This window comes from Nicotiana tabacum, chromosome 24 (genome assembly GCF_000715075.1).
Source record: "Nicotiana tabacum cultivar K326 chromosome 24, ASM71507v2, whole genome shotgun sequence".
Lineage (NCBI taxonomy): Eukaryota > Viridiplantae > Streptophyta > Magnoliopsida > Solanales > Solanaceae > Nicotiana > Nicotiana tabacum.
This window is the reverse complement of record NC_134103.1, coordinates 43,588,931-43,597,916: the sequence shown is the minus strand read 5'-3', so window position 1 is coordinate 43,597,916 and position 8,986 is coordinate 43,588,931. Positions and strand designations below refer to the sequence as shown.

Below are 8,986 nucleotides of genomic sequence, written 5' to 3'. Positions count from 1 at the left end.
GCCTAGAACCTCACAAGGGCACAACAAAACATGGCTTTTATACTTAGCAAGTCTAGATCATCAAAGATTAGAACTATAGGAACCTAAACTAATTTTAGGGCAGCCACTTAATGACAAGTAAACACATCGTTAGGAGACCAGTTCATGTCGAAATCTTCATTGGATATCAAACAACATAATTCCAACATTATAGACTTAAAACTAATTTCATAAAAGGTCATGCTAACAGTGAACAACAAGAGCTATCATTCAGGATAAGATAGTAAGATGTTGATCTTAAATAAAACCCTATAGCCATGGTATCTATAACAAGATAGTGTATGGTAAAAGAGTATGACATTTTCAGTTAAAACTATCAAACCACCTAGATCAGCATTGTTTAACCAACAGACAAGGCAGTGTCAACTATGCCAATACAAACCTTCTAAGCATAGCCTTCACAACAACGAACAGTCACATGATAATAAGAGCATCATTTACAGCTAGCACTAACAAAGCAAACATGTGATTTCAAGTCAATAGATATTTAACTAAACGAAACAGGATAATTGTTAAGCCATAAAGTTTAACTTGCTAGGCTGGATAGACAAATCTCACAACATGCTTCACATTCATATTCATGCTAACATGATAAGATAAACATGATTGCCAACAAGAACATCAACTAACTAAATAGAATAACTATACGCGAGGAAACTATAAACAGAGCTCAATTAAAATAAAGTTGAATACACACTGACCTTCCTTAGGGCAGCAAACCAAGCTCAACTTTAGCCGTTAGGATTAGTACTCACAATCAACTTCAATACAATTAACCTCGACCAAAAACAAAAGAGAGGAAAGAAAAAGAAATGGTAAGCGATAGGTAGAGAATTTTATACTTTGGTGTAGTTCCATTTACTGGTACTGGTTTGATTATCAGGTAAGGCATTTAAGCCGGTATTTATAGACAAAAGGTTGGCTCTAGCGTTTGAGATTTGAATTCTCAGATTCAAATAGCAATAGAGGGCAAAGAACCATAATGAATACTTATGCAAGAACTCATGATAATACCAAAGAAAAAAATTATAAAGATCAGAGGGGAAAAAGGGTGAAGTTTTACCTTCTCAGAAGTGACGAAATAGATTTAGTCGTTTGAAGCTGATGACCTCCGGACAAAGCTTATACACTGAGGTCCCTGCGTTTGACCGCTGGGTCATCAAAAGAGAAAGGGCACGATAAATCTGGACCGTTGATAAATTTGATCAACGGTCCCTGAGTAGTGTGTTTATTTTGTGAGTGGCTTTGGAATGCTGACGTGGTGGAACGGGATTGGTGGAGGGGAGATGGCATGGATTGCCAAGTGGAAAAAGGGGCTACATAGATTTGGGCCTAGACGGGTCAAGGCATTTTGGGCCAGGTCTGTCGGATTTTTGGAAGAGAAGGTTAGACTGAAATTAATCTCATGACCACTTTAATTAAAATTCATCAATTGCAAGTATAACCCATTTAAATTTTAACCTATTTTTATAATTAAATTAATTAACTTCTTAAATGCTAATAAAATAATAAAGTATAATTAATAAATTATTATATGTATGCATATTTGTATGTTAATTTCGTATTATCAAAGTAATTAAAAATACTTTATAGTTTTATATATATTTAAAATTACAAAAGGCCGACTGGTCAATTAATTTAAAGTAATAGAGATGATATAACTGTAATTATTTAAGACTAAATTACCATTATATAATTATGCATATATGATTAATATTAGTAGTTATTGTTACTGCTGCTATTACTATTGAATATATTATCTTTTTTTTAGAAAATTAGTTAATTTGAGCAATAATTTTAAAAGTACTTTATTACGTTGTTGTTGATCAAGAAGCATAATAAGTTAATTAGAGAAAGGAAGGGCTAAAATTGGTCGTCAACAACCCTGGCCTGAGCCAAACTCTCAAATAAACCAACCATACGGACCAAAGCGTCATGAACAATTAGAATAAAAAATAACCCTGGGGAACCTAAGATGGTCCCACTGGCTCTACATGAATCTAGGCCTGCTCATCTACTGGAGTTACTGGTGGCTCCATAGAAGGTGCTCAGCCACGCCCTCTAGTTCCGGTACGTTCTTCCCCTCTAGCCGTGCCCCTGCCCCTACCTCTCGTGGCTCTAGCTATATGGATGGGCTCTTGATCGAGAGTTGATGCGCGAGTCCTTGCCATCCGTGAGAATAGAAATATATGGTTTAGTCAATCAAATTACACTACAAGGAATGAAAGAAAGGGACTTTTTCATAATGCCCTATAACCTCACGAATATAAGTATAGACGTCTCCGAATCAATCCACAAGAATATACTAGGCATGCTCATGATCTGTGAGACCTATGCGACATGGCATGTGTAAGTATCATGACCCAAAATCCCACCGGACCCATGATAACACCTAACACTGCTTGCTAGGCAAGCTAACAACAAATATACATAAATAAACTTCAACAACAGTAAGAAATAGTCTTAATAACAGAATAGTATAAATAATTGAAGCCAAAATAGTGATACAACTAAAAACCACCCAAAACATGGTGACAGTGAGCGCATGAGCTCTACAGAGTACTAAATACAAAGTCTGAACAAATACAATACTAGCTTAAATACTTAACAGTAATAAAAGATAGGAAGAGACACCAGGGACTGCGATCGGGAAGCAGCTCTACCTCAATCCCACTAGTATAGCACGGCTTAGCTCACAATGCTCAACTAGGTCCAACACCTGAATCTGCACATAAAATGCAGAGAGTGGTTTGAGTACACTCGACCATGTACTCAGTAACTAGCAAGTCTAACCTCGTTCTAAAAGGAGTGACAAGGTTGATAAGGTCCAATACTCACTTTTAACATCGAAAAACAACAATAACAACATAATAGGCAAAAAGGAAAAGTGGCGCAAATAATATCAGGTTCAACTCTATCACAATAAGAGGAGAAATAAGCATGCACTTCAAGTATATCAGTCAGGGAATCCACTTTTACATAAAAATCACCTAGACATGGATTTATCAAAGTAACATGTGATTTTAATCTTTAAACATCAAATAGAGACATTAAATACCAATTAGCATAAGAAAAATATAACACTATTCATACATGACAAGTATACATGCCAAATCATCAACATCATAGTATAATTATCAATTATATAAAATCTCAGCACATTCATAGCGTCTGACACAAATACCCCTCAATCATACTCTCAGCACTCTCACAGTGCTTGTCACAATGCCCCTGAATCATCACACGTGCTTACCGATGTATAGGGAAGTAAGTCCCTCACTAAGCACATATCGTGTTCCTGCACTCGTAGGGCCCAAAGTAACATGGGTTATCACATGATTGCGGAAGGACGGATCCTAGCCCAAGTGTTGATCGGATCAAAAGATAACGATCAATATCACTCAGCCTAATATGGGGCATTGATGCAAGCATCGCCTCACAATCAATATCAATATGGTTCTATAGCCCAAGATCAGTCATCAATCAGCTCAATAAGGCTCTATGTCCCAAGATCAACCACCAATCCTCTCAAGTCTCAATATACCAACATCTCACAGTATCATAATTAAAATATTGCATGCAATATACCAACGTGCCACAACTCAGCTCAAGCCAATGTCACACATACAAGGACACTAATAATATGTGAGATAACATATAAAGAGTGCACAGAGACAGAGATACAATACACAGACATAATATCATGATTGAAGAATATGACTACGGCTAAGTTAAATATCTCAACATAGCAAATATAGCCCTATCATATCTCAATAAGATAAGCAATAACCTAGACATAATTTCTAGCATGACTAATAGCTCATGTAGTCATATAAGGGGAGAAAACACAGTATCAAAGTGGCATGATTGCAAAATAAATCAAATAATATCCTAATGTCTACCTAGATCATAAATAATCACGGTGCACGCATATGTGCTCATCATCTCGCATATGCGTCATTCCCAACATATAGCAAATGTCATAGCCTAAGAGAAAAATACCGTCAAGCCAAGCCTAGGCAAGATACTTACCTCTAACAAAGGAGAATCAATACTCCAAGAATCTGTTGCCTCTCAAATCGGCCTCCGAACGGGTCAAATCTAGTTAAATAACACACAACAGTGTAAAATAATGCTAAACAAAATAATTACGGAACATAAAGGCTCAATTTGTAATCAATAACATAAAGTTAACCAAAAATTTAACTCGTGCCCGCTTCCTAAAATCCGACAAAACTCACAAATTTTGATTACCCATTTGAATACGAGTCCGAATATACAAGTTTTATCTAAATCTGACTCCACGGAGTGGGTTCAGATCTCAAATATTCACTTTCCAAAGTTTCTTACAAAAACCCCAATTCAAGTGGGCGAAAATCGCCTCAATTCGAGCTCCTAATCTCAAAATAATTAAAATAAGCCAAGCCCTCAAAATATACCTCATGTCAGGCATCTTCGCACCTGCACTTACTAAGCCGCAGGTGCAACACTCTCTTCTGCGATATAAGCTGCTCATTTGTGCTCTTCTAGCCTAGGTCCATTACCACATCAGCGATCCAAAACTTTGCTGATGCGGACTCGCATGTGCGGCTTCTTCCCTCGCATGTGTTGCCCTGGATCCCTTTTGCTTATGTGCACAAAATCACTTGGGTACGGCCATCGGACCTGCGCACCACTCTTTGCAGGTGTGATGCACTGGAACTACCAATACCAAACAACTTCCAAAATATTCCGGAATCATCCCGAAACACACCTGAGCCCACGGGACCCTGTCCAATCATACAAAAAAAATTTGAATACATCATCCAAACTTATCCAAATGATCAAAACCCTACGAGTAACATCAAAACTAAGAATCGGATATCAAAATCAATCTCTTAACTTTCAAACTTCGTCGAACAAGTCCATATTATAACTGAACATTCTGGATTCCAACCAAACTTCACACACAAGCTGCAAAGTACTAAATGAACCTATTCCAAGTCCACAATACCAATCCGAGTATGATATTATCAAAGTCAGCTCTAGGTCAAACCTATGAACTTTTCAAACTTTAAAATTTGAAACTTTCGGCAATTAGAGTCAAGACATCCAAAGAACCTCCAAATCCAAATACAGACATACACCTAAGTCCAAAATTACAATACGAATCTATTGGAACCATCAAATCATCATTCTGAGGTTGTCTACTCGAAACTCAAACCTTGGTCAACTCTTACAAACTTAAGCTTCCAACACGGAACTAAGTGTTCCAATCCACTCCCAAACTTTTTTGAAACCAAACCAATCATCGCCACAAGTCAAAAACCAGCAAACAATCATACAGAAAGCATCAAATAGGCAAACGAGGCTTCAATACATAAAACGATCAGTCGGGTCATTACATATTTTAGTAAAAAGACTATAATATGCATTAATTAAGACATGAAATAACGAAGCCAGTTTCTTTTTATATTAAGTATGAACCTTTTCTTTAATATCATAAAAATTTACCATATCATCCTCCATATCTGAATCAGAATTAGCCTTCAAAGAAATAATGTCTTTATTATCTGAGTCACATTCATCCTTGTCCATCAAGGACTGATCTTCCCCACTACTATCATTACCAAAATCATCACTGGAGGTATTTCCCATGGCAACCAAAGCTTTTTTTATGATCTTATATGCTCTCTTCTTTGTCAATCTTTTCTCAGGAACCCGATTCTTTTTCTACTCTTTCAGTTTATCAGGATTATTTTTCTTATACTCAATCTCCCACATTAGACAGTGCCTGATAAAGTGATCACGACTATCATACTTGTAGCACTCACGAATGTTGGTCTTTTGTAGAGCCTTAGCTTTGGAGTTGTTACCCATATTCTGGAATCTACCTTTTCTGATCATCTTTTAGAACCTAGGTGTCAGTAGTTCCATAACATCATCATCAGTTTCTAGCTTTTTAGTGTCCTTTAAAACCAAGTTCTTATCTTTGCAAGGCTTTTCTATCTGCCGATCTTGATATTTCTTCAGTTCATAGGTCTTTAATTTTCTAGTAAGATCATTAATGGTCATTGTTTCAAGGTTCCTTGCTTCAGTGGTAGCAACCTTGCTTTCCCATGAAATTGAAAATAAGCTTAGAATCATTCTTACAATTTTGATAATAAGGATGATTTATCCAAAAGAGACTAATATGTTAATAATCATAGTAAACTTGGTATGCATCTCTTGGACAATAACCCTCCCCTTCATCTTAAAAAGTTCATACTACATTGTGAGCATGTCAATCTTAGACTTTTGACCTGGTCCGTGCCTTCATAAGCGGTCTGTAAAGCGTCCCAGATCTGCTTAGCATTAGTACATATAGAAATCTAATTATATCCGTAAGGTCCAATTCCTAGAGATTAAAATCTTTTTGTCTTTGGCGTTCTTTTGAATAGCCTTGATATCTTCATCATTATATTACGCGCAGGTTTTTGGGCCACTTGTTTCATCCTTATCAACTTTTTCCATGGGAACCTTAGGACCCTTTTGAACAATATTCCATAGTTCTTAATCTTTATCTTCCAGAAAATCTTGTATCATTTCTTTCCACCAACCATAGTACTTTCCGTTGAACAGTGGTGGCCTTGTGGTTTGTTGTCCTTCTTGAATGCTGGAGGTACAACTATCTCGGACATTTCAAGGTATTAACCTTCAGTTGAAAAAATATGTTCTGATACTAGTTATTATTTTACGATTCACCAAGACACAAGATGGGAGGTGAATCATGCCACTCATGATTTTTGTGTATTAAAGAACCTGGTTCTTTAACCTAAGAATTCTAGACACAAACAGAAAATAAAATATAAAAAATAAATAACACACTAATTTTTACGTGAAAAACCTTCTTGCTCAAGAAACTAAAAACACGACCTACCCTCATAGTATTTGCCTCAAAATTTTACTAACTTCAAAGAGCGATTTTTACGACTCATTAACCAAAGAAACTATAAAATCTAGTATCTTATCCCCTACAATCAACTCAAACGTAGCTACCCTTTTACAAACTACAAACTCTAGCATATGAAGCTAAACAAACTCTTCAGATTTGTTTACCTATGATTACACTTCTCAATAAGTAATATAGGTTATAATTAAAGAATAATTGACTCAAACCTAAACAACTTTAAAACTTTAGTAACTTTGTCTTCACGAACATGATCTTTATTTGAGCAGCTTAAATTTTTGAGAGCACCTTCTTGTTATGATTCTTTTTGCGTTGAGTAATTCTTTGAAGTTTTGGGAATAGAGTTAGAAGACTTAACCTCACATATATAGCTGCAACATGATGCTTTATATAGGAATAGGATTGGCCGAAAACTTCTTCAATTAATGCTCCAAAACTTAGGAAATTTCGGTTAAGAAAACTAATCCCTCTAGGATGTTCCCATATTTGTTTTCAACTCCACACGCATTTTCTTTTTCCATATGCTTTTTCTTTTATGCAAGTGTAATAATTAATGAAACTTTGTTGACCATGAATTACTCCTACCAACATAAAACTTGTAGCCACGAAATAAATTTTTCAAGGAATCCGGGTTGCACTAAAAATCAGCTTTCAGCTTCTGATCAATAGACTTTAAGAGACCTAGTTTTTTAGCAGTCATTTGTTAATCATCAAACTCAATATAAAGCTCAGCTCAACTATTTTGTTGAACACATGTTCCTTCAACGTTTCCTTTTTTCCCTAAAGAAGTACATGGTTGGGTCCTCAGATTTGTATGCACAGGAAGAGACTTCATAGACCACACACATCTTTTTTTTGTAATAAGGGATTAAAACACATAAGACTTCGATAATAGAAGGTCATGTATGAAGAGTTCTTTACCACATCACTTTTACATTATCGGGTCACCTTAAACCTTTTGTAGTATATAAGAAACCAACATTATTTTTTATGATACTAATCTCACTTATTATGAATGATTTCTAATTATCTTTTAGGTAAATTGATAGTGTAACTTTCTTTTTAGAGTATCAACGTGTAGAGAAGTTAAAAGTGTATTAGGTTTAGGGATCACCTTAACACAATTCATAAAAGCCTTATAATATTTGTCTTCAGCTTAACAATACAAGCCTTTTAAGCATATTGTTACACTACTTATTTAGGTATAAGTTAGCCAAAACCACTACCAAAACACACACATATTTTAACGATACATGATAGATCAAATTTATCGTAAATTTATTCCTCCAAATCCTTAAGAGCCCAGTTAAACTTCTGGCTCTGACTGTAGTGACTAGGGTGGCTGCCACCATAACCATGACCATGACCATGATAGTACGTCGATCCCATGCCCATGGCCGATGACATGTGGGTAGATTGTTGCATTCCACTACCATAGCCACCATCACTATGGACCATAGTGGTGTTGCTTAAAAAGTTAGTGGACTCATGGGACAAATGCGCCCCATGATGTCCATGACTACCATAGTGGCCGCCATGGCCATGGCTATCACCGCCATAATATCTGCCTTGGTGTTGTCCACCACGGCCCATCATCATGTGATTGTAAGTGGATTGACCATATGGCATGGTGGAATAACCCGAAGGCCTTGTCACTTGCATAAGCCGCCATGGCTGCTGTCAGAATAGTAGTTTTGCTCGTGAACGTAGGATTGGTGCTTGTTCAATCCAAGTTGAGTTTGGAGAACCCTCTTGAATATTGATGCTACTCCTAAAGATGTGAAGTTTTGACTTTTTGGTTGGTGAGAATATAATTAAACTCGCTATATATATATATATATATATATATATATATATATATATATATAGGGTTTTGCTAACCTATCGAGTACCAGAGGATTCTAACTAGATATGTTTTAAAATTTACTAGGGGATTCTATATAGATAAGAAGGGCTTTCTCACATTGCTGCTATCGGAAGCTAAGAAGCGGCGCATATTTCACGGTTGGCATTACTTCT

At 36.2% G+C, this 8,986-nt stretch overlaps 1 pseudogene; it reads right to left on the bottom strand.

Annotated features, from left to right (window-relative positions):
• Positions 1-8,106: 8,106 nt before the first annotated feature.
• LOC107799191 (uncharacterized) lies at positions 8,107-8,778 on the bottom strand (annotated as a pseudogene).
• Between the last annotated feature and the right edge of the window lie 208 nt (positions 8,779-8,986).